The sequence below is a fragment of the Pleurodeles waltl genome, chromosome 3_1 (assembly GCF_031143425.1).
Source record: "Pleurodeles waltl isolate 20211129_DDA chromosome 3_1, aPleWal1.hap1.20221129, whole genome shotgun sequence".
Taxonomy (NCBI): Eukaryota; Metazoa; Chordata; class Amphibia; order Caudata; family Salamandridae; genus Pleurodeles; species Pleurodeles waltl.
In genome coordinates, this window is record NC_090440.1 from 132,562,404 (window position 1) to 132,589,316 (window position 26,913).

The 26,913-nt window shown below is 45.7% G+C and overlaps 1 protein-coding gene across 1 annotated transcript in view; it reads right to left on the reverse strand.

The window, feature by feature from the left end:
* The window catches only part of BDNF (brain derived neurotrophic factor), a 230,292-nt gene that overhangs the window by 100,839 nt on the left and 102,540 nt on the right, over positions 1 to 26,913 (reverse strand). The window lies entirely within an intron of this gene.

The window sequence follows — 26,913 nt, forward strand, 5'->3', positions numbered from 1 at the left end:
TGGGCTTTTCTTGCAGATTAAATCAGCTTTCTGCCCGTCCACAGACCCCTCAAATTATCTCACGAAGTGTGTGCCTTTGAGTATGTGGCACAATCTGTGTGTGTCAGTCAGTGTCTCTCTTCACAACTGCGCCAGACAGTTTGTGTCAGTCTGCTTGTTTCTTTGTGTTTGCCGAAGTGTGTGTGACTGTGTGTGTGAGAGAGATGCTGCCTTTGTGTTTATCACGAGATGCTGCCTATGTGTCTATCACTGTGTGCACCTGTCTGCCTGGGGGGGGGCGCTTGTGTGCTTGTATGAATATCTCTGTGTATCAGTGTCTCTCTGTATCTGTTTTTATGCAACGACTTGCAAGTGCCCACCTGTGAACTACTACGTTTCTGCCGACGCGATCCTGTGTGCGCCCATGGCTATCTATGCGCCTGCCTATGCGGGCCTGTGTATCCGCATTTCTGTGTAACAACATCTGTGTATGCCAGTGTCTGCCTGTAGGCGTGTCCGTGCCTACTTCTCTGTGTGATCATCTGTGTGTCCTTGTATTTGTGTGCTTTCTGACAAAACTATGTGGAGTCGTGAGTACGTTCGCCTGCGCATGTGTATTTGCGTAGAGGCACAGATGTGTAAATGTGTGGTAAACTAATCGTCTGTATTTTCTCGTGTATTTCTGTGTGTCTGCATGTTTGAGACTGTGTGTCTGTGTAACTGTGTCTGCTCGCATGTTTGTTCTCGCCTATCTCTTTTAGCGTGTGAGGTCTCAGTGTCTATGCGTGGCTTTGGGTGTGTGCTTGTGAGTACTGAATTGTTTATTGATGTCTGTGTGTATGTTTTCGTGCCTGCTAGCTGCAATTTAGTTAAACATTGCCAATAACTCAATTTTATGAACATATTATTTTTTAATTTGAAAAAGGACGTGTTTTTGCATGACGCTGTGTGTGTGGTTGGGGGGGGGGTTGTGGTTGTATGTGTGACTATGTGTGTATTCCTTGCATAGGACCGTGTGAGTACATATCTGCTGTTGCATCTCTGTGTGTACCCTCATAGGTGTGCCCGTTTTTGTGTATCCGGTTTTCTAGGCATATGCGTCTCTTTCTGTTCGTATGTGTCAGTGCGTATGTGTGTGCATTTCTATAGATGTGTGTGTTTAGTGTGCCTTCGCTTGTCCTTTTGATGTGTGTCGAATTGTGCGTGTGAGCACTCGTTACACGCGCCTATCAATGTGTGTTTTTGTGTGTATGCGCGCATGTTGTATGCCCATTAGCCGCATGTGTGAGTTGCAGCTATAGATTGTTGGTAATAATAACAAAAGGATTACCGTTATCAGTGTTATTTTGAAGCATTGGTGTTATTCATGTTCCAGAAAATCAAACAGCGCTCTCTGGTTTCTGTACACTCGTGTGTTGTTCTCAGCCACACACAGGAGAGACAAATAAAATCGTGCTGTTACCCCAGCCCCTCCCTCTTCCAGACACCTTGGAAGCGCGAACATGCTGGGCCAGGACGCGCGCCCCTGATAATGAGGGCTGTGGGATGCTGCCAGACAGATATTTCCCCCACAAGGAGTGCCCCACACCCCTCCCCCTCCTGGGGATTCCCCGAGCCGCGGGGATCCTAGCCACGCACGTGCCTGGCGTCCAATAGACTCGTCGCCACACTGAAGTAGCTGGCCCCTTGGCTAGCGGGTATGTGCAGATTTCTGGAGGACGCTGACGCACGTATTTTAAAAACGCTGACCGCATTCGATTCTGTATTTTTGTGTCTTGAAATGCGGCAAATAAACAGCGCTTCCCGGGGCACCTAGAAACAAACGGCGCCTCGCTCCCCGTCACAGAGCGCCGACAATTAGTGCCAGGGGCGCGAAGACCAACAGTTTAGTCAGGTTTTGTCGTGAAAGGTCCTTCTGCCACCTCATCCCCCCAATCTTTTCATGCTGCCTCCTACCTCTGGAGGAGGAGGACAATGGAGCACGACGAGCTCACCCAAGCAGGCGGGAGGGCACGAAGGGAGAGGGGCCACCTGGTGGTGGGTGGGTGGCACCGTGTGTTGGAAGGGCAGCCTTTGAGAGTGGACACTGGTGCGGGGGCGGATCTCTTCAGATGGGGCACTGACATCAGGGCAGTGGGGGTGCACTGGGCGACTGAGAGGACGGACCTTAGGACGTCTCAGACAGGGGCGGGGTAGCACCGGATACCCTAGGTGGTGGCGACCAGTGCTTGACGCTCAGTTGGTTGGGGTGGCACGGGTGTGCCAAGAACCACAAAGAAGGACACTGGAGAGGAGCGAAGTTGCAATTGGTGTAGCAAGTGTGGTGGCACCGGGGTCAGAACCCTGACGTTGCTGCATTTTACTACCTCAACGGGCCACCGGGCTAGATGGATGGAGGAGGGTGCCTGCGAGGGCAGCCCTTGGGCATGACACTGAGCAGCCCGGGGGTGGGGAGGCGGGGGCAGGCGCTGGAAGGGAAGACCTTTAGAAGATACCCTAGGAGGAGGGGTGGGAGGCACTGGGCAGGCACTGATGACTGGGCACGGGGACGCCTGCCAGCTATGAGGGCGGCCAAGTGGGAGGGCATTGGGCGACATGGAGGTTAGCCTGGGAGACGGGACCGGTGCCGCAGAGAGTCCTCCCGTGCTGGGTCGCCCGTTCACGAAGGGTGTGTGCCACTGGGCAGTCTCTGAGGCTAACCTTGAAGGGGGAGACGGAAATCTTTGATAAAGGAAGTGGCCTGGGAGAACAGACTGATATCGGGCAACCCAGAAAGTGGAGGGCCTGGAGTGCTCCAACGAGAGAGCACGAGGCAGCTCGAGAGGGCAAGCTTGCCCCGTGGGCTAGAGAGTCTGGCAGTGAAAGCAAGGCGTGAGAAGGACACGGTGACGTCTGTAAGGAAATGTTTAGAAGGGGAGGGGGGAGGGAGCAGACCCAGACACCCAGGGAAGGTAACCCACAAGGGGTATCTGGCAGCCTAGAGAGGGTGGCATTTAGGGTTGGAGATGAGATCGTGGGTGGGGATGGAAGCATAGAGCATTCTGGAAAGGAGGGGGCATAGAGTAATCTGGAAAGGCGGTCACGCCTAGGAGGTCAGCACATGTGGAGGGCCCTAGGCAGCCGGGAAGGGCAGCCATTGGGGAGGTCACTAGGCATCCTAGGAGGGCAGCTTTCGACAAAGTACCTGGAAACCCGGGAGGTCAACCCACGATGATGGCACCAGGCATCCTGGGAGGGCAGCCCATGAGGGGCACCTGGTTGCCTGCGAGGTCAGCACAGGAGGAGGGCACCTGATAGTCGGGAGGTCAGCACATGTGGAGGGCACTAGGCAGCCGGGAAGGGCAGCCATTGGGGAGGTCACTAGGCATCCTAGGAGGGCAGCTTTCGACAAAGTACCTGGAAACCCGGGAGGTCAACCCACGATGATGGCACCAGGCATCCTGGGAGGGCAGCCCATGAGGGGCACCTGGTTGCCTGCGAGGTCAGCACAGGAGGAGGGCACCTGATAGTCGGGAGGTCAGCACATGTGGAGGGCACTAGGCAGCCGGGAAGGGCAGCCATTGGGGAGGTCACTAGGCATCCTAGGAGGGCAGCTTTCGACAAAGTACCTGGAAACCCGGGAGGTCAACCTATGATGATGGCACCAGGCATCCTGGGAGGCCAGCCAATAAGGGGCACCTGGAAACCGGGGGGCAGCCCTTCACAGAGCATCTGGGAGACCAGCCCATTTGAAAACCAGGGAGGTGAACCCACAGGAACGGCACCGGGCATCCTAGAATGGCAGCCCTTCACACAGCACCTGGAAACCTGAGGGACTAGCTTATGAGGAGGGCACTGGGCATCCAGGAATGGCAGCCCTTCACAGAGCACCTCGGAACCAGGGAGGCCAGTCTGTGAGAAGGGCACTGGGCATCCTGGACGGGCAGCCCTTCAGGGAGTACCTGGGACGCTACCACACGGAGGGGGCGCCGAGCATTCTGGGAAGGCAGTCCTTCACAGGGAATCCGGGAGGTCAGCTCATGAGGTGGGCACCCTGGAGGGCAGCCTTTAAGGGTGGCATCCGAGTGTCCGAAGGGCAGCCCACGAAGGTATAACGGGACATTCTAAAGGGGCAGCTCACGAGGGGCACACTTAAAAATACTGGGCAGCCTGTACCAAGAGAAAGCACCCGGCAACCTGGGGTGGTACGCTGTGAGGGGCAACTGCACCGCCTGGGGAGGGGTAGACTACGAGTTGAGCCCTGGCCTGCCAGGAAAGGAGCCCGTAAAAAGGGCACTGCAGAGCATGGGAGTGCAGCGCTCCAGGGGGTCACAGATCAGCCTGGGTAGGATGCCCATAAAGCGGGCACCGTGCAGCCTGGGAGGGTGTACTGTGCTTGATAAGTCTCGGAGGGCCTGAGAGCTCAGACAAGGTGGAAAACTTGTGTAGTTACTGATGTGCCACCTAGTTAGCCTGGTTGACAGGCCAAGTAGGGCAGGGGAGAGTGTCAACGAGAGCCTGCTTGTAGTTCGTGAGGGGACACTGGTCAGACTGGGAGGGTAGACCTGGAGAGGGGCGCCAAACTTGCCAGCTTCGGGGGGCAGCCCACAAGCGCGCCCAGGCAGCTTGGAGTGCCGCTCAGGCATATCATCCCCCTCCCCCCCATACACACACCAAAAAATGTGTTAAGTGCAAGCTTGGGCCGCGGTGCCCCATTTATCATATTCGTACAAGGGCTGGAGCCCGCCCACTCCTCGGCATTTTCGCAGTCTCAAAATGTAAATATTTCATCAGGACAGGCAGCCCTGAAATGGAAATCTGCCTCCCGTTGCCACGGCTGCCCTGGACTGTAGGTCCTGAATGATGCGACCATTTTTTTTACCGTGATTTGTTCGTGCCGGAAGCGATCTGGCCCTGATAGCGTGGTCTGTGCCGAGGGCCCGTGCCGCTCCCTTCCCCCATGCGCTGGCGGGCCCAGTGGGTGGATGCACAGGTCAGGCCGCCGAGGTGGGCGAGGTTAGAGGCGCCCGCTCCCGGGAGGCCGTCCGTTCCCATGGCTATCTCTGGCTGGCTTAGGTCTCCAGCCCGGCATGAATAATGAATTCCCCCCGCCCGCGCTGCGCAGGCAGGTACAGCGCACCGGCGCAATATCCTATTTCCCTGTCAGAAACCGAGGAACGGTACCTGCAACAGGATAGTCCATTCTCGTCCCCCTCCCAGGAAGCGGCGCGAATCTTCTTTTCCCCTGATCCAAAATTATTTAAAAAATAAACAACAAAAATACAAGCATCAGCCCTGGGGTGGCTCCATTTTTCACCGTAAATCAGTGTAGTGATCAGCTGAGCTCCCCCGGGAGTGGGTGTTGCCATGCATCAAAGCCAGTCCCAGGGGTGGCACGCAGGGTACCTTTCTGCCTTCCGGGTGTGTTTGTTCGGTGCGTGGGTACATTTGCATGTGTGACTGTATAATCTGCACATGCAGGCTAGTATTTCAGCGTGCATTTCCACCTGTGAGACTAGACCTGTGTGTGTCACTTAGGGCAGTATGCCTGCTTGTGCTTTGTGCACATGTGTTTTGGGTGATCTCTTGTGTTGGAGTGATGGCAGATCTGCGTGTGCATGAAATATGAAATAGTTTGTACGTGTATCTAGCTGGCCCTGGATGTTAGAGGCAGAACACAACTGCAACTGCATGTACCTGTGTACGTTTTTGTATGTACATTGCCTATTTTATATAATTGCCTGTAGGCGTAAATATTATATTTCCATCAATGTTAGGGTGTACGTGCTCCTGTGCTGTGTATGTGTGCGGTTATGCGAGCTTCTGTCTTGTATGAGTGTGTGTTGTGTGCCTGTTTATTTGAGTGTGTGGTCTTGTACTGTGTGTGTGCGCGAGTATGCGTGCGTCTTTCTTGCATTGGTGTATGTGTGCTTTGTCTAAGTGTGTGTGTTCTTGTACTGTGTGCGAGTATGCATGCTTCTGTCTTACTTGAGTGTGTGTTCAGTGTGTTTATGTATGTGTTCTTGAGCTGCATGTGTGCGAGTATGCCTCCTTCTGTCTAGTATGTACGTACGCGTGTGCGTTTACGGGTGTGCTCATGTGTGCCTCGTCATGCGTGTTGTGGATGTTTGCGTGTGCTTGTATCGGCGTGCCCCACGTAGCTAGCGGCAAAAGTGGGCATACATGCGTCCACGCATTGCACTGGTCACTGCAGTGCCCCTCCCCCAACCAGCTACACAATTACATGGCAATCATGAATAATTAAAGACGTTTCACGTCTTCCAAAACACAGGGGTGTCCCGCCTTCGACCGGCGCAGCTCCCTAACTCCCAACGGTGTTCCCTGGCTTGCAACCCGCTGCTAAGAAGCAATCTCTGTAGAAACACCCACGGCTTATTAATATATGGCAGGCGATCGATCCACCGCTCCGAACTGTCTTTCACGGTCTTGCCACAGCGCCAGGCCCAAGAACCTGCATCCACCTGCGCTCGTTTTTTTCTTATTCAAACAGTTGTTTCAAATAGCTCCCCTTTCGGCGCCAACCTGTGTCAAGGTACCTGTCAGAATATGCGAAATAACCTTTCTTGCAGCTCTTCGCGGGAGGCGGAGGGCCTCGTTTGAACCGCAGCATTTCCTCCTATTAATAATTTTAATTGGCTGGGGTCAGGTGCACTGTAAGGCGACGCGTGTGTGGTTTACAAACACGTGTTTGTCTCCTAGTTACATCTGCCGCTTAAATATGTGAAATAATAAGATCGGAAAGTTGATGGAAAACGACGTTATAAGCTCCAAGGGATGAATTGACACATCATACTAGATACCGGAAATGCACACTCGGTTTCAGGAAAGGCTAATTAGCCGAGGGATAATTCTGTTTGTTGGTGGAAGGCGGCACCAGACGAGTGGTTCTGGTGTCATTTACGCGAAGTCGGTGGCAAAACTCGCTCCCAAAAATCATTATGTTAACACGTGACATTTCTGGTGTTACCCCACCCTGAAGTCTGAGCATTGCAAATTAAGCATGTCCAAAACGATTGCTAGTTATAGTACCTAGGGACACAGTCAACTGACTTGCTACAACCAATATTTTTCAATAAAGGCTGTTAATATAAAAACCAGGTGTCGAATCAGTTTTTATATCGATATTATGTCACTTCCGGTGATGTCATCTTTGGGTGTCGGGCACTTGATTCCTCTTCCGTCGCTACTGTAACCTTAGCGAACCGACGCCACTACTGCCAGTTTGTGTCCCCTACGTCTAACCATTACTGATAAGTGACGATCAAAGGGAGGTAAAACCAAGCGTTTTGAAAATGGACGTTTGAGATGAAAATCGACCATCTGTCAAACGAGGCTGACACCTTTCAAGAGGCCTTTTCTGCACCAGAAATCTCCCATCATACGCGTAGAATTTGTACATTAATAAGTCTGATTACTGTGTGATTTCTCTCGATTTTTTCTGGAAAATTAATTTGGGATTTAGTGGTTTACTTTTGATTATATTTCAGAGAGTCACAACATGACTAAAGCAAATACATTTGTTGGGCTGTGGGTGGCGGTGGGAGAGGGTAGGGAGGGGGTGCTTCTGAATCGAACACCTGCGGGAAGGTCACGAGGCTCTGGCTAGGAGGACCCTTAACCTGCTCCCGGGGAAAGCAACAAAACTTAATGCTTAAAAGTAGTGCTGTGATTTTAGTGAGAGACCACTAATGGTCCAGCATAATGTCTTTTGCGTTTTGTGTTCTTGCTGGGATCCTCCAAATAACAACCAGACTTTACCCCATAAATTCTGCTAAAAGCTAACACAATATACATTTTTGGGGTGACAGGTTTGCCAATAGCATGTTGGCCATCAGGCATGACAGAAACTTTAAAAGGGGCAGCTGTGATGTCTGAAATGTTAAATATGTCCCGAGCTGCTTTGTGACTTCATTAATCTGTGCAACATTTTCAGTCAGTGTTTGCATTTTGAGGCTATTAGTTTCGCTTTAAACAGTGTTTAAGCATGGGCTTAAAAAACTGAATATACAGTGTTTTTTGCTAAAATGGTAGGACTGACTGAAAGGTGGCACACTTGAAATTGGCAAATTGTCAGGTTGATGTTGTAAAAGATGAGAGTGAACACCAATGTTTGCCCACAAAAGTCAGTGTAAAGGTTGCTTTGCTTACCATATATATTTACCATATACATTTTAATTTCACGGATGAGATACAAAAATATTCTTTTAAAATGCTTCTCTATTTCACAGTCTTACTTGAAATGTTTGTCCTGCTTGCTGTATTTTAGACTGTATACATTTTAATGTCATGCCATGAAAATCACTGCTGATTATCAGATATTCTTGTATCAGTGATATGATTCATCCTCATTAGGGTGGGGGAAAATTCCGCTCTGCCAGAAGAGTTCCTGGAGATTTTTCCACTTCGCCTGTAAATGTTAAGTTTGGCCCCTGAAATGCCACCCGACAAGATTTCTCAACACAGGTGGTCACGGAAGGTCAATACCATGTGCAGTCAGAAAGCTGCCACTCGAGTAGAAAATCTACTCGAGCTTTAGAAAGAAGCAGCGCCTTCTGGTGCGCCATGTGCTGCAGTTCGTTCTGATTTTACAGTGCACAAGAAGCTCCTTGCGCTAACAGCATGAGCAGCGCAACATGCCCAAATTCGGCCGTTCGCAAAGCTGCACAGGCTCACGCAGGGGTTGGCAGAGTTTTGGTGGAACTCCATGCTCCGTGGACAAAACTCAGTGAACTCTGTCGATGGACTGGAATTTTTTACCCACCCCTACTATTTGTTTTCCTTCTATGTTTTTTACGAATGCCATCGGATAAACAGTCCGCTCCCCTCGCCCATTATTTTGCCAAAAATTTAATCACTTAGGGCCTGATTTAGAGTTTGGCGGAGGGGGTTACTCCATCACAAACGTGACGGATATCCTGTCTGCCATATTTCAATCCAGTTTATGGCCTATACAAATCTTCATACAGCATACAGGATATGCGTCATGTTTGTGATGGAGTAACCTGTCTGTCAAACTCTAAATCAGGCCCTAACACTATATACTATTCTTGATTAGTAAATGGTCACAAACACTGTGAAGAAATCACAGCACAATCACAGTTCAGTTATTATAAGGTGGAATGGTTCAACAAATGTTTGCAAACATGTATCGTTCTCAATGCCTCCTGCAATGCAAACACAGTACTCTAAAATAGGGGCTTGCAATGCTAATTCCAAAACTGTGTTACAGATCACAGACCATCACTATCTACAATCCTACTCATTGTTAACAAGTATAAACAAACATAAGTAAAATGGTAGGTATTGTATATGTTGGGTGGGCAAGTTTCATTGTTTGGCAAACAAAACCTATCTCCTGGATGAAGGTATAATATGAGCTATCCCTTAGAATGGGTCTCTCTCTCACTCTTAGCCTGGGAACCATAGCAACTCTGTGTCAGTGGCCCCCTCGTCAGAAAGGACCAACCTTGATGATGAATGGGGCAAACCACAGGTAGGGGCATATTTACAAGCTCATTGCGCCCCCTTAGTGCTGCTGTAGCATCATTTCTTTTATGCTAAGGCGGGGCTAAACAGGCCCTCATCCTGCGCCATATTTACAAAGTGGTGCAATGCTAGCATTGCACCACTTTGTAAACCCTTGCGCCACATTATACCTGGCACATGCAAGGGGGGTGTTCCCCATGGGAGGCCCAAAAAATAGCATAGTGAAATTTACAAGATTTCACTGCACCACTCTAGTGTCATTTGTCAACACCCGCCAAGGGCAGGCATTAAAATGACACTAAGCTATTTCCTATAGGCCTCCCTGAGCTTTACTGGATTAGCATCAACATTTTTGGCTCTAGTGGAGCAAAGCACCATAGTAGTGTAAAAAATTGTGACACGGTTGTGCTAACGTGCGCCATGGTGTGCTGTATTGTAAATGTAGCTCTACCATGGTCTCGTTAGGGGAGCACAGGGCGACACAAGGAAACTAGCTCATTGGAGCCAATGCGTCAGTTTCTTGTAAATATGCCCCTTAGTTCTACAGATATGGAATGGAAGGCAGCAGGAGCAAAGGGCTCACAATGGACCGATCTAGCCACTTCATAATGTGTCTAGCACAGAAAGCAAATGAGTGCTGAACCTCAGCACAAAGGGCATGGTAAAATGCAGCATGCAATAGGGATTCATATCTGGACTAGTTGAGTTGTTGGGAAGCACTTAGAAGCATCGAAGGGCTGCAGAAGTTAAGCAGGACCTTCAGGCGTGTTTACAGACAAGAAGTAACAGAAAACACTTGGCTCCAAATTTGTGGCAAGTACCAAAAGGAACAGCTTCCATGAAGCAAGGTCAGGTAGAACCTCTAAGGTGGTGTTGGACCTGGCCCTTTTTGCAGGATCATTCCCCATACTTTTTGCCTCCTTCCTCCTACTTTTTCTGACCTGTTTTTGTTGGCTTTAGGACTAACCAGTGCGAAAGTGCATATGCTCTCTGTCTAAATTGTATTGGTGATTGGTTTATTCACGATTGGCATATTTGATTTACTAGTAAGTTCCTAGCATAGTGTACCATGTGTGCCCAGAGCCTGTAAATCAAATGCTACCAGTGGGCCTGCAGCCCTAATTGTGCCACCCACATGAGCAGCCCTATAAACATGTTTTAGACCTGCCATTGCAGTGTCTGTGTGTGCAGGTTTGCGCAGCCAATTTTCCCTTGCCAGGGCCAAATCTTCCCTTCTACTACATGTAAGTCACCCCTAAGGTAGACCCTAGATAGCCCTATGGGCAGGGTGCAGTGTATTTGAAAGGTAGGACATGTACGGATGGTTTTGCAGGTCCTGATAGTGAAATACTGCCCAATTCGGTTTTCACTATTGCAAGATCGATCTCTCCCATAGGTTAACATGGGGATTGCCTTTAAAAATCTTTTAAGTGTTGTTTCCCATTGAGAGGAGATGGAGATGTGGAGTTTGGGGTCCCTGAACCCACAATATAAAGATAGATGTTTTGGTTAAGTTGGTTTTTAGATTATCTGTTTAAAAATTCCACTTTTAGAAATTGGGCATTTTCTTGCTTAACCATTCTGTGCCTCTGCATGGCTGCTGAATACAAGTCTGGGCAGACTGACAGTTGGGCTGTTTGTGAATTCACTCTAGACAGTGACACAAAGGGAGCTGGGGGGTGTCCTGCATATCCTGATGAGTCTTCTTGGCCTAGAGTGGGAGTGAGGAGATGACATCTGCACCTGAAACGACTGTGCCTGTCCTTACAAAATGCAGTCCTCAACCCCCTGGTGTGTGTGTGGCGCCTGGTCTGGGCAAGGTAGGATCTTGTGAACAACAGAGACTTTCCTTTGAAGTTTCCCTACTTCAAAGGCAGAATTGAGTATAGGTAGTGTACCCAAAAAACCCAGACTTTTAGATTGCTTCTGGATCAAGAAGAGCCTCTGCCAAGGAGAAGAGCTTGATGCTTGAAGAGGATCTGCCACTCTGCCTGTTGCTTTGCTGATGCTGCCGCTTCAGCCTTAAGAGGGAAAGGACTGGACTTTGCTTTCTGAAATCCTGCTTGTGAAGTTTCTCTAAGAGTTTGGACTACCTCTTAAGAAGTCTCAAGGACACCAAATACTTCACCTGCCAGCAACTGGTAGCTTCTGCTGAGCACCCTGACTTGCCAAGTGCCTATTCCAGTTTCTGGGCCCTTGGGAGTGAAAGTTGGCCTAAAAACAAGAAGATCCAGGCACACCGACTCTGGACGACTTCAGAACCGGTGCCGCTGTATGACTCCTCACCACTGCCTGCAACATGAAACTGTGGTCCCCGCTGGAGTGCAATGACCCCGATCAACACTGCAGGCCCAACGTTGCCACAACCTCGCTAAAGTCCTGCGACTCCGTGAGTCACGAGTGTCATGTTATCGACATCCGTGACACCGGATTCTGCTGCGGCACCTGTAACCAAGCATGACTGTGATCTCTTGAGGTCACCCAACATTTCTTGACCTGCCAGATTCATTGACCCTGCCGGATCGTTCGGAACCAACGCTTCGCACTGACACCACATCACCTCCCCTGCTCAGCAATAAGGAACCGCACTGAATACAGTGACGCCTCACCTCCCTGACTCCATGCACCGACTTGTTTCCTCGTTTACCAAAGGTACTGTACCTGGGGGTCTATGTGACTCCATGACTGGCTGCACCCTCCTTGTGAGTGGCGTTGGATTGTTGGGAACGACTCCGTCAACAATGTTGCAATAGCCCAAGTTGGAGCTATTGTGTTTTTAAGCGCAATAATGAAGTTTAATCTTTGAAAATTGGTATCTTTGCTTGTGTATGTTTAAACTGGTGTTGAGTGCTTTCCTGGTGTTTTCACTGTGTTATTGTGTGTGTTGGTACAAATACTTTAAATATTGCCTCTGAGATAAGCCTGAGTGCTTGTTCCAAGCTACCAAGGGTTTGAGCAGGGGTTATCTGAGCTGTGTATCTCCCCTACCCTGACTAGAGAGAAAGGGTACCTACTTGGACAGAGTGCAAACTGACTGCCAACCAGAGACCCCATTTCTAACAGATAGCCTCTGGTTGCAACCTTGTGCATTGCCCGCTACATTTACTGGAAATAAATAACATGATACGAATATCCAGTGAGGGATGGGATTGGCTTATTTACAATTTTGGGCAGCATCAATCTTCTATCTCTCAGTGGTCATTGTTGAAAACAACAGATACGTGCCTCCAGATAAGTGTTATGATAGAAAACCATATTGTGAAACTATGTGGGAGAGAAACCTCTGTCTTGATGAAAGTTGTGACTGGGCTCTAACACAGTTAAAATAACACACCACCTAGAAGCAAACAATGATTTCTCTGAGAAATCCTGATCTTACCCATGTAAGATAAGTCACACCGCCTTACTCAAAGAAAAGCACAGGACCTTGAGGCAAGGCATTGCCTACCCTGTCAGGAAATGACAGAAATGTCCCTACATGCAGAGCAAACACTGCCAGCTCATCAGGGATATTTCATTTTTTTCATCTCCTCTCAATTTTAAATGTCTGTCTCTGAAAAAAAAACAGAGTGGACCACAACAACATGGTAGGTTGGTCGGCACTCACCTGTGACAAAAGAGCCGGGATGCTCTTTCAGCAAAGAGATCTCTGCTCGGCAGGTGAGATCCCAAAAGGTTGCAAGCCGTTCTCCACTAGGGGTAGCGTGGGACATCCTCTGGCCTAGATATGTGGCCCATAATTCCTCCTTTGTTTAAGGAAATATAGATCTAAGTTCTTTTCCAATCTAATAGGAATCTATGTGCAGGCACATCACACAAAACAACAGTTGACAATACAGTAATGCCACAAATACACACTTATGTACCAGACCTTCATAACCTCACTCCACAATGGATCAGTACCACAGCAGAAATCCGACTGAACTGCAGTGAAAGCCTACTGGGTGGACTCTCTTAATTTTGTACATAATTCTTATGGTTACAAAATTCTCACGGCAACCTAAAACGTTTTGTTATTCATATAATTTATTACCTCAGGATCCTTCCTGTACAGTGATACATTATTGTTGAATGAAATGTGCCTTGCTGATCTGACATGGCTTTCTTTTTGCTACATACTTTGCGAGAGAGACTGCAACTGTAAAATTGAGTTCCGAATATGTTGATACATATTAGCAATCGAATATTTTAAACAGAGAAAAACTGCACCCCAGGAATTTCTTCCTTAAACCTGATAATCTTTCATTTATACATAGTGTTTCTATTATTCAAACGGTGTGTCCGCATCTATAAACAACCACTTCATCTCTCATTTTAGTTCCTGAAACTGACAGGCTAGGTTAGGTGTCTTTACATGTAAAGCAAACCGTTTCTGTGGAATCTGATCTTGTCTATTTGGAGCGAGTGAAACCACAAACAGCAGCATGCATGGTATACATGGCACCGCCAGCCTATCAGGTGAGCTACGCTCTTGCCTTCATTCTCGTATCCTTCCTGTGAAACCAACAAAAAAGAGCATTTAATAGCCAATTTTACATCAATGAACGAACGGGTAATATTTTTGTTTCCCACCTGTTACACTTGTTTACTTTGACTTTAGACATCAAAGTGTGATTTCGAAAAGCTTGCTGCAATATAATTCTTGAGGAGGGAATTTCTGCTGCGAATTGTTAACTGGTGCTCACTTATTCCATGACTTAGGTGATCATTTCGAGTCTGGCCAGACTCGGGGTGGCAGTCGGACTGCCATGGTAGTGGCAGTCCGGCCGCCCCATTCTGACCGTGGCAGAGCCGCCGAGTTCCAACTGCCGATGGTCCCGGTGGTTGTAATCCGGATTTCGAGTCCCCATCCGCCAGCCTTTTCATGCCGGTTTACACAGCAGTTGAAAAGCTGGCGGAATGGGGTTGCCGGGACCCCCCTGTGGGCCCCTGCATTGCCAATGCACTCGGCATGGGCAGTGCAGGGTTTCTCATGCACAGCCCCGTCACTCATTTCACAGCCCGAATTACGGTCAGTGAAAAGTGCAATGGGTGTTGCTGCACCCACTGCACTGCCACATTGGTGCCAGCTGGCCCTGGGCTGAACTTGGAATAGGGCCGACGGCCTCCTGGCTGCACTAGCAGACAGGAGGCGGGATGAGTTTGGTCGGTGGCCTCCGCCGCCTGCCAAACTCAGAATGACCGCCTTAGGTTGCCAGTATATTTCCTCCGACCTCCTACAAACAGCCTCTCTGTAGGTAGTCACAAAACTACATATCATGTGTCCATAACTACAACTATTTCCCCAGTTAACAGCCAGACAAAACCCCGCCGCTCAAGGATCTGATGGTAATATTCTGTGCTTGGTTTTCACAAGGCCTCTTTTGAGTAGAAAGGATGGCAGTGCAGGTAGGCCCATCATCTCAGAGCTGGTGATAACTTTCTGTCTCCTACTCCCCAGTGCTCAGGAAATCCAACAGAATTACCCCTTGCATGTGTGCTGTGGATGTGAGCGTTGACTGCGTTCTGTTAACTTGAAAAACATCTCTCTATGCAAATTAAAAACATTCGTAGGCCAAGGCAGCGGAAAACCAAGGAACTTGGAAAATCACAAAACAGTGGAAAATTGAGAACTTCGCAAAACTTGGGTGCGAATAAAACTTTGCAGATTTCTAATCTGTGCAATGCTTCTGGTGATATACCAGTCTGTTGAGCCAGCCCACAATGTTTACCCTGTGCAGCGGTTTAGACGTTGACTTCAGAGAAGAGCCACCACCCAGTCATTCCAGTACACACACGCCAGCCTTCCTCTCCATTATTCTTGTTTTCATTGCATATTTTTTTACCACACTAATTGAGTTGTTGTTCTATGCTTTCCTGCGTCACCCTTTTCTTGAAAAAATCTTTGTAGCCCTTGGACCTCTTTTTCTCCAGTCTTCCGTGTCTGGCAAGCAGCTTAAGGTTAGCAGCGTTAGTCGATGAGGCACACCTGTTAGTCAATACTTCTCAGTGAATGACAATCAATTGCATCAAGCCACATTAGGGCCTGATGCAGAAGTTGACTGACTGACAGTGTGGCATCCATTAGAATGACAGAGGATATTAAGTCTGCCATCCTGACAATACTCCATCCTTCAGATTTAGAGATGACCTCCAGTCCATTCGTCATCTCCGTACCTTTAAAGCAACTGCTGTCATCTTTTTATTTTTCAGAAGCAAACTATGCAAGAGTGTGTTTCTCAAAAACTAAAATCTAAATTCAACTAAAGTGTTGGAAGGTTATTATTTGTTTTTTAATGTCCCTCACCGCCAGCTTTTTCCTACGGTGACTGTGATGGACAGATGGGCAGAGCAATGCCCTTCCTCCCAGGGCCCTGACAAGGAGGCGGTTGGAAGAAGCTTTCAATCAATGGAACTCCATCGCTGGAGTGTTGGTGGTCCACTCTGCTCTAAATTATTCTATTTTACCTAAAACGTGAGCATTTGTAGCCAATTATATATTAGATTTAATTAGGTGTTAGGTTTGGAGACCAATTAACATTTGGTAATTATGCTAAAAACCTCAATGTGGCCAGCATAGGACTGGTTGGTTTTCAATGAAGGAATTCTTGGCCATTAGATAACAATCTTGGATCAAACATCCTATCAATCACATGATCATGAACTAAACTTGCCAAAAACGTTTCCTGGTAAAAAAAACAGATGAGAAATTCTCTTGCTGATGTTGCACTAAGGTGATTTTTACCCATAAAATTATTTTTGCACTAAAGTCTCTCTCTCTAGACCTGCTGATGTTGCACTAAGGGTGATTTTGCACCTAAATACATCTTTGCAACCAAAATGTTTTCTCTTTTCTGTTGCAATTTCAGCAATGGTTATTTTGCACCTGAATGTGGTTTTGCACCTGAATTATTTTGGCTCTCACACGTATTTCATCACTACTTTTCATGTGGCATCAAAAATGATTTTGCATTTAAATGTGAACTTGCATCATGTTATTCCCCCTAAACATGATTTATACCCCTACATGAGTTTTCACTCTCCTGCTGATGTTGCACTAACAAAGATTTTTTATATCAATGTGCTGTCAACCAAATGTGAGCTTTTGCACCTAGTGTCACAATACTACCACAGTTTCCCTCTGTACTGAGTGGCAGCCCAATCCTGCATATTCCTGCTGTCTCAGGCTGAATCTCCTGCTCAAGACCAGTAACCTACATATTTTTCATGTGACCATATTATAGTGATCAAACCTAAAACAAAGATATATTTCAGACCAGACTCAAGGTTTTTTATAACAACACCTCAGAGATCCAATTCCCATCAAACCTACTCTTAAATACCAACAATATCAAGAAGTGCTTGTAATTTTCACAGGTGATCAGCAATAAGTTATATTTATGAATTGTGATTTGTCGGAAAACAATCTTCAATGCAATTATGTATATAAAATTTCTTGTAAGAGATTATTTTTGCTAGAAGTTTAAATATCTTAACGGCAAATCTAGTTAACTTTAATCAATGAAACATACCGTAGTCTCAGCCTGGGCTCAATTAAAACTGACCTACTCTTGTTTTATCTGAAGACATACCATTCCTAGAACTGTGAGTTACACAGAATCCCATTTAAAAAAGGGAAAGCCACGATCCAATCCTCAGATAGCCACCTCCATATATTCATCACATTTCACACTCTGAAGACCCTGTACGTTTCTACTGTGGCTTGGGATGTTAAAACTGATACCATATCTGCCTTCTTCACTGACAACAACACCACTAACTTTGGTTCTCCTGCCTCTAGTTCTCCATTACCACCCACATTCCTCCTGGGACATCACAGCTGAAATCATAATGCCAGCATAAATCAAAGCAGTCATAACCACACCATGGAATAAAACTACCCCTACAATAACACTGACTGAAATATTGCAGAGGGTCAAACCCACAGGCCCTTTGGTGACCACCATCACTCTGTGTATATCCTCCCTGTGGCTATTAATCAACCCACCAGTCCAGTCTAGCTATATGACAACAAAGATATACACACTGATTCTGTACTGAAATACTAAACCTCCCAGAGGCATGATTGACATGAGAAGTGGGTTTACTCATGGGATATGTTATGGCCACTTGTGACTGACCAGACAATACATCTGTATACTAATTCCCCAAATGAAGAGTTCGACATTAAATGGATGCGAAATCTGGGGCTTTAAATAATACAAAAGGGCTCAGTTAAATCCCGACATGTGTTCCATTGCCTCAGAAGGTGGAAAGCTGTCATGGACCTTGTGTCTTATTTGGAGAGTCCCACCTACCAGTCAGTGATTGCCTTGCTATGAAGAGAGCCACCACTGTGGTGACTCTATTCATACCACTCCAGGTTTGTTAAGCAGGTGCAATTTTTAGAGCGACTGTCTGCCATAGTTTTTGTTTAAAGAAAGCACACTTCCACATCAGGATTTTGTTTACTTTACAAAAGAAAAGCAAGTGATCTGGCATGGTAGGGCCATTCATCATTTACCCTTACTGTGTCAGTCAGGCATTTGGTGGTGATTAGGGACAGGAAAATTATTAATAATCACCTTGCCCTCACTAGGGTGACAAGGCTGTTACTTTGAACTGGCAGCCCCATGGCAGACGGGCCTCCAAGTTAGATTTTTATCTTGGCAGAGCCAATGGACCATCCACTGCTATCAACCTGGCACTTCCTAGAACACTAAATAGAGCTGGAGAGCCGTAAGTTCTAAATATGGCCCAAAGTCAGAAAACCGGTTAGAAAAGGGGTCCGTGGTTGGCAGTCAGTTTGAACTCTGTCCAAGCAGGGACCCTCACTCTAGTCAGGGTAGTGGGTAAGGGAGTTACACTCCTAAGACAATCCCTGCCCACCCCCTTGGTAGGCTAGTACAAGCAGTCAGGTTTGTCTCAAAGGCAATGTGTAAAGTATCTGCACTAACACACACACCGCCACAGTGAAAACACTACAAAATGGACACAACGCTGGTTTAGAAAAATAGCAAATATTTATCAAAATCAAAACAAGACCAAAACAACAAAAATCCAACATACACAAGCAAAGTTATGACTTTTTAAAGTTACAAAGAGTCTCAAGCCATAGAAATCAATGGATGCGTTGTTTCTACACAAAGTAGCTGTTTTGTGTAAAAAATAAATCCACACGCATCGATTCCCTACTCACAAGTGAGGCCGTGCATTGTTTCTTCTGCAGTTTGGAAGGTGTTGCGTAATTTCTCTCTCCCGCAGAAGAGCGATGCATCGATTTCTAGATGGCAACTTCCGGTCTGCACAGGTTTACTGTAGTTTTGATGGCCAGTGACAATACGTGCAAAATTCCTGTGCACGGTGGTGTAGAGCCACGCTGTGTGGATGATGCATCAGTTTTGGCAGCCGCACACGGGTACTGCGTTGATTTCCCATCCACGATGCTGGTAGTGCATCGATTTTTTTACCCTGTAGCAGTAGTAGGTGCTGCATCAACTTTTCTTCTGCACAACTCCTATGTGTGAATTTCAGTCTTGGTTCCACCAGCTTCTCCTTTCAAGGGCCCAGGGACTGGATTAGGCATCACTTGGCAGGATAGGAGTTTCAGCAAGAGGTCCAGGTGGTGGCAGAGGAATTCTTTGATGGTGCTGAGACTTCAAAACAGGGGGCATGCTCAGTCTAAGCCCTTGGAGGCACTTACCAAGCAGGGAAGCACAGCAAAGTCCAGAAATTGCCTCCTTAAGGCAGAAGAAGCACTGTAGGCCAACACAGCAAAGTACACTCACAGGCAAAGGGGCAGTACTCCTCCTCTAGCTCTTCAGCCCTTCTGCTTGGCAGAGCTTCCTCTTGATCCAGAAGTCTGGGGTTTTGGGTCCACTACTTACACCCCTTTCTGCCTTTGAAGTAGGCAAACTTCAATGAAAAGTCTATGTTGTTGACAAGATCCTGCCTTGCCCAGGCCTGGCCCAAACACATACCAGGGGGTTGGAGACTGAATGACAATCAATTGCATACAGCCACATTATATCCTGATGCAGAGATCGACTGACTGACAGTGTAGCATCCATTAGAATGGCAAAGGATGTGTGAGGACAGACACAGTCCTTATAGGTGTAATTTTCAGCTCCTCCTTCCCCACTCTAGCCCAGGCGACTCATCAGCATATGCAGGCTATGCCCCAGCTCCCTTTATGTCACTGTCTAGATGGATTTCACAAACAGCCCAACTGTCAGTCTGACCCAGACGTGGATTCCACAGAATGGTTAAGCAAGAATTCCACAGGCTGTTTGTAGGAGGTGGGAGGCGATATATTGGCAACCTAAGTCATGGAATGTGGAATTTCAGCGAATTCCAGAGAAGTCCACAGAATGGTTAAACAAGAAAATGCCCACTTTCTAAAAGTGGCATTTTCAAACTGACAATCTGAAAACCAACTTTACTAAAAGTTGTATTTTTAAATTGTGAGTTCAGAGACCTGAAACTTCATATCTCTATCTGCTCCCAATGGGATACTGCGCTTAAAAGATACTTAAAGGCAGTCCCCATGCTAAGTTATGAGAGGGATAGGCCTTGCAATAGTGAAAAACGAATATGACAGTATTTCACTGTTAGGACATGTAAAACACATCAATACATGTCCTACCTTTAACATACACTGCACCTTGCCCGTTGGGCTACCTAGAGACTACCTTATGGGTGCCTTTCACGTACAAAAAGCGAAGGTTTGGGTCTGGCAAGTGGGTACACTTACCAGGTTGAATTGGCAGTTTAAAACTGCACACAGAGACACTGCTGTGGCAGGTCTGAGTCACGTTTACAGGACTACTCATGTGGGTGGTACAATCAGTGCTTCTGGCCCACTAGTAGCATTTGATTTACAGGCCCTAGGCACCTGTAGTGCACTTTACTAGGGACTTCATGGAAATCAAATATGCCAATCATGGAAAAAGCCAATAACAAATACAGTTTACACAGACAGCACTTGCACTTTAGCGCTGGTCAGCAGTTGTAAAGTGCCCAGAGCACTAGCACACAGTCAAAACACAAAAAGCAGAGGCAAAAAGACAGGGGAAACCACGCCAAGGATGCCAGGTCTAACAAATCTATATTCTCCATCTCTTTCTCTCTCTCTCTCTCTCTCTCTCTCTCTCTCTCTCTCTCTCTCTCACACACACACACACATACACACAAAAATCCTTCTCCCAGCAGCTGCTCCCCTACCCTCCTTTACCCTTTGCTCAATACACATGCTCCTGAGAAACCCAAAACCCAACAACATTACCTACAAAGCATACAACACAACCAAATACTTCCAGATTGCAGATCCTGAAGCACTTCCTATTACCACAATCTCTGAAGCTAGATGTCCTAAACACAATTAAAGCTAAATCTTTTAGAGCAATCTGAAGCCCCCCAATGCAGTGATCTATTTCCTATATTTCCCGACCTGTAGGTATGCAGTCTCTACTTAAAATTCTTTGTCTGTCCTCATCCAATTCTGTGACCAATTATTGTACACAAAGAAACTTGGTTCTGCTCATCCTCCACACTACTATCTTCTCATGAAGATGCAACATTCTCCACCTTGATGAAGAAAGAACTGTGGGGGCGCCATTATCCATATGGATTCTCTTACATGAAAATTAATTACTCAGTAAACTGTGTCTCATTGGAATCACTCACTTTTGAGATTAAAAACAAGAAATCTAAACCTAGAGAGAATGAGCATCTTATCCTGCCCATCTGGCAGCCAAACAGGTTTGCACATTCTATTCTTGATTATAAAGTCTGGCTTTAATGCACTAACAGATACAAAGCACAGGCATGTACAAATGAACACAGGGTATATCTGTCATAATCATGTGAAGATTGTCTCTTTCTGTGCTGCCTGTTGGTGTGCCCTGTCTTTTATTCCCCAAGGGTGTGGTGCTGGTGCTTTTTATTCCCTTATGTTGTGGTGCTGGTGCAGTGCAGCTGAAGGTGGGAATTGTTTGTTCATATCCTTAATTTTGGGGCAACACATACTCATGTACAACAGGAATCAAACTTAGAAAACATCAAATGATACATGGCAAAATAAACTTTTAATTATTTGAAATTCTGTTAGAAATTGGATTTCTGGTTGGCAGATATATGCACCCTGTCCAAGCAGGAAACACAATCCTAGGCAGGGTAAGTCACAAACATACCCTAAATTAACCTGTGTTAACTGCCTGGTTGCTTGGTAGAGAGCAGTCAGGCTTATCTTAAGAGGAAATGTGTACAGTATTTGTGGAACACTTTAAACACTAAAACAGTGAAAATACAACACAAAAAGATACCACACATGCTTAGAAAAATAGAGCTTAATTTAATGAACAAACAAGCCAAAATGATAAAAATCCAATAAATAGAACCGGAGTTATGAATTTTTAAAGAAAAAAACTGAAATGCAGTGCTTAAAAGCATGAAGCACCAACAGGAACTATCTGGTCAAGCTAGACTGACTCAAATTCGAAAGTTTAGTCTGACCGCGAAGGAGTACAGGACGGATACAGTGACCAGCCTTTCCCTCTGCAAAATATCTTGTTTGCATTGGCTTCAAGGAAGATGTGAAGAGCAGTGGAGACGATACATCATCACAGATCCTTGGGATAGAGGTTATGCATTGTTTCCGAGCCGCGCAAAATCAGAAATGTGTCAGAGATGGAAGCGATGCAATGTATTCCACCATTGCAGCAGTAGTAATGTGTTGGTGTTGATGGAGATGCGCCGGTTCTGGTTGGATTCTTGCTGGAACAGCACTTATATCCACTTCCAAGGGCCCAGGACTAAACTGACACCGCTTGGCAAGGCAAGACCCACAGATGGCAGAGTCCAGGCACTGTAGGAGGTGAATTGGAAGTATTTTATGTCCCTGACACTTCAGAAAAAAGGAGATCAGTCAGCTGGCCTTGGGTGTTGGATTTGAGTGATGCGGGTCCAGTCCCTCTGACCTTGGCAAAAAGGGCCAAAGGCAGCAGGTCAGCATGGCAAGAAAGCAGTTCTTCCAGAGCAGCAGTCTAGTAGACTGGTCCTTCAGCAGCACAGCAGCCCTTCTGCCTGGCAGAGTATCCACAGGTCAAGAAGATATGGGTGACCAGCAAGTCATACCTACGCTCCCTTTGTGTGTGGCTGTCTAGAGGGAATGCATGATGTCCAGCTGTCAACCACCCCAGACGTGTATTGGAGTCAGGCTACAGGCACACAGGATTAACAGCAGGAAAATGCCAACTTTATAAAAGTGGCATTTTCAAAATTGTAAAAATAAATCAGACTTTACCATTAAAGAGGATTTATAATTACAATTCCATATGTCCTAAACTTGACAGATCTATCTCCACCCAATCACGAATTACAGTTTATTAAATGTAATAAGGAATCCCCAATGATATCCTAAGAGAGGGGTAGGCCTCATAGTAGTGAAAAACAAATTTGGAACTTTTTCACTAACAGGACATGCAAAACTTAAAAGTACATGTCCTTCCATTTAATTACACAGCAAGCTGCTCTTTAGGCTACCTAGGCCTACCTTAGAGGTGACATAGATGTAATAATAGGTGAGTTTAAGGCTTAACTATGGGTTTTAAAAGCCAAGTCGATGTGGCAGTGTAAAACAGCATTCAGGGTGACATATGTGTAATAAAAGGGAAGTTTAAGGCTTGGTTATGGGGTTTAAATGCCAAGTCGATGTGACAGGGTAAAACAGCATTTAGGCATGGAACATTTTGTAAAGTGCTACTTAACTGTGTGGCACAAGCAGTGCTGCACACCCACTAGTAGCATTTAATTTAGGCGTCCTGGGCACATGTAGCACTTTTCTAGGGCCTTATACATAAATTAAATATGCCAGTTAGTAACATAACAATTAAACCAGGTTTTAAGGAGAAAGCACAGTTCCTTTAGCTCAGATTGGCAGTGGTCCTCAGGCCAACATAAACAATTCTGCAAAATTAGAGGCACGTGGGCAAAAAGTATGAGGAAAGACCATGCTAAAGCTGTAAGGTCTAACAAACTCTTCAACTTCTGCAAGTCTAGAGCCTTGCAAAATCAATTAGTTATGTGAAAAATACATTTGTTAGAGTATTCGTGTAGACATTTCAACACAATCTACATAAAAATACACAATATTAACAGTAAAAACCTTATGCGTTATAAATATGGGCAACAAATATTCACATGACAATTATTGAGTCTGTCTCAAACTCCCTTTATTTTTAGTCCACCTCAAATATTTCTGCAGTCAAACTGCCACAATGCACATTTGGATGACATCCATAATGTTTAGGCTTTCAAGGTTCACAACAGGGAGCACACAGAAATATTTAGCACATATTTTAAAATTGGCTTTTCTAAACATTTTGCAGATCACATACATGGTCCAGCTTTGATGAGTTTCACTGGCCACAAAGTGAAAAACCTTGATAGGTTTTAACAGCCTGCTTTTCCCATTCTGTTTCAAATTACTGTGGACCACATAACTTTGGGATTCCAAGATGTGCAACAAATTGTTCCTCTCAAAGTGTGAGTGTGTGAATCAGCTCATTTTATCCAATTATCGTTTAGTAACGCTTGGAAATAAAACAAAATATATATAAATTGAGTTCAGAATTGTATGAAATTGTAGTATTCTTTGGGGGTGTGAGAAGAAAGCACCAACGGTAGGTATCTGGTTACACTAGACCGGTGCAAAGCCAGAATTTAAGGCTGACCTCAATGGGTTGTGGGTCAGATACAGGGACCAAAGTTTGTCCCAGTAGAAAGTTTACCTTTTGACATAGAAACTTTTAGGGAGAAAAAGTGGTTGATGACTATTCATCAACAGGGCTAGTTGCTGGCTGGATCAGAAGTAGGGCCCGACAAATCTGGGTGGGTGGGTGAAAAGCAGAGTCCCAGTGCAGTTGTTGGAGAAGTTGGAAAAGCTCAGAAGGACCAAGTGTGCTCAGGGAGGCCTTGAAGCTGATCGGATGCTTCGCAGCATCAGTCCCAGTGAAGTCCTTCACGTTCATACTTAGAAACTTTTCTGGAAGATGGATCCCTTTCAGCGGCTTAGGCTCACATGTTAAAACCAACCAGTGATTTGATGTTGGTGGCTGAATCTTTGACAAAGATGCAGATCTCCAGGTAAAAAGCTGGCAAAATGTTTTTAACTCTGACGTCTTGCAGTTTGGGACAGGAAGAGTACACTCTAACACCAGCCAAGGGAACAGGACCTGAGGGCCACTACTTGGTTGTTAGGACTCACTCCACCAGAGACTAGCAACAGGATCCAGGGATGGTCCACTTGGAACATGTTAGCTTGGCATTTGGGGAGAGAGGCCTCCGGAAGGTTGTTGTATCCCCACAGCTCAAACAAGAGGCCAGCCAGTTGACTCTTGAAGTCACTGTTGGGCTCCTGGGTTCAATGCAAGCAGATCCAGTTTAACATCAGGTTCTTCAGACAGCGGTGCAGTCCTTAGTATTCTTCAGAGGTCCAGGAGTGTTCTGAGAGAGGTCAGTGGTGTCTTAATTTACACCCAGTGCCAGCCTATGGGTGTAGGGCAATCCTATATCCACTCCCTAAATCAATTCTGCTCTGGGCCATTCATCCCCTCTCTCTTGGGTTTGGAGTCAGCCTGACTAAAGAGACAAAAGGAAGCCAGACCTAGGTGTGAGCTTAATCTGTCAGTGACAAGGTAGGCATCCCTTGAAGCTCAGGAAGGAGCTACAGCCGCCAGGCCATTCTGTCACAGTAGGATACCCTTCCCCACAGAAATAGCCCCTTGTCCACTGTTTGGGAGCAATTCACATCTCACCACAAGGTAGCCATCAGGGGTCCTTATACAGCTGGATATTGGCAGGAAAGCCTATTTGTTATAAGCAGGAAAATGACACCTTTCTAAAAGTATAAATTCCAAAACAGTAATATAAAATCTGATTTGACATTGGTTTTAAATTGCTATAAAAGTGAGTCAATGCACCATTGTCCTAGCTGCTCCCAAACTGAATTCAGTGCTTATTAAATCTAAAAGTGTAAACCAGCTTTAACCTATTGGACAGTCAGCCTTGACACAGTGAAAGACAACTTTGAAGGTTTTTCCCTGGCAGGACATGTAAAACATCAAATGTACATATTCTATTTTAAATACCACATACCCTCACATATCCACTTTTCAGTCCTACAGTGGGGTAGACTAATACATTTTAAAAAGGTATGTTTGGGCCTGGCAAAGGTTTATTTTGCCAGGTCTAAAAGGCAGTTTAAAACTGCACACCCAGGCTATGTTGGCCAGCCTTGATACATCGTTTACAGTGCTACTTTAATGGGTGGCACAATGAGTGCTGATGTCCATCAGTAGCACTTACTTTATAGGTCCTGAGTACAAGTGGTATTGTATACCATGGACTTACAAGCAAATTTAATGTTCCAATCAGGTATATACCAGTTTTGAAAGGGAAGTACAAGTACTTTACTACTGGATATCTGGGGTAAAGTGTAGAGAGCCCCATGTAACAGAAATGGGTTTAGCAACAGAAGTCAAACGTCTGATGGACTATCACACAAAATATGGTAATTTCCTACATTAATGTTTAGATCTGAGTTGCTATATTAGGAAAGACCTTGTGTGGATAGATATTACTTACCTTTGCATAAATGGAGACCTATTGGCGTGGTATGTGTACTTTTTTTTAAAACTAACCTTTCAAACTTATTTCCTCCTACAAAGATGTCCATCCTCCTCAGAGGTGAGAAACATGATGCTCCATGCTGCATGTTCAACAAAGATCTAATGTCATTGTTGATTTCTAAAAGAGAAAGCTTCTTTTTATAGAAATCTGGCACTTACATTGGTTCTATTTAGAGCATGCTTGAAGCCATTATCATACAATAATTGCCTAACATCATCTCTGCTTTGCAGGAATGAGATTTTTGTCAATGTCCTTCGCACATTTCTCAACCATCCTCTAAAAGAATGACTCAACCAACATTGTTTAGCAAGAACAAATTCAACTGAACTGGCAATACATTGAATAATTTAAGCTTCAGTCTATCCTTGTGTTCTGTTGGGAACAGTAAAGATGTTGATAATATATCAGCGACCTTGAAGAGGGCGAATGGCGCACAAAATCTGACTCATCAAATGACTCTACTTACCCACCATGCTGGAAGAGGAAAGTGACATCTTTTCAGACAGGCTCTTTTGGACGTTCCACACTGGGGGCATTGGACTCTACGTGCTAACTTCCATTTAAAAAACTGTTAACTGACCAATGGGCAGCCAGATAACCACAGGAAAGTTTAAATATTAAAGGATTGTAGAAAGAAATGATATACAGTTGTAGGAGATGAAAAGAAATGATTGGAATTGCTAAATTCTAAAAAAAAATATATTTCATTCCACAATAAAAGAACATTTTCCAAACATATATAAATATATATTTATACATATATATATATTTATTTATTTA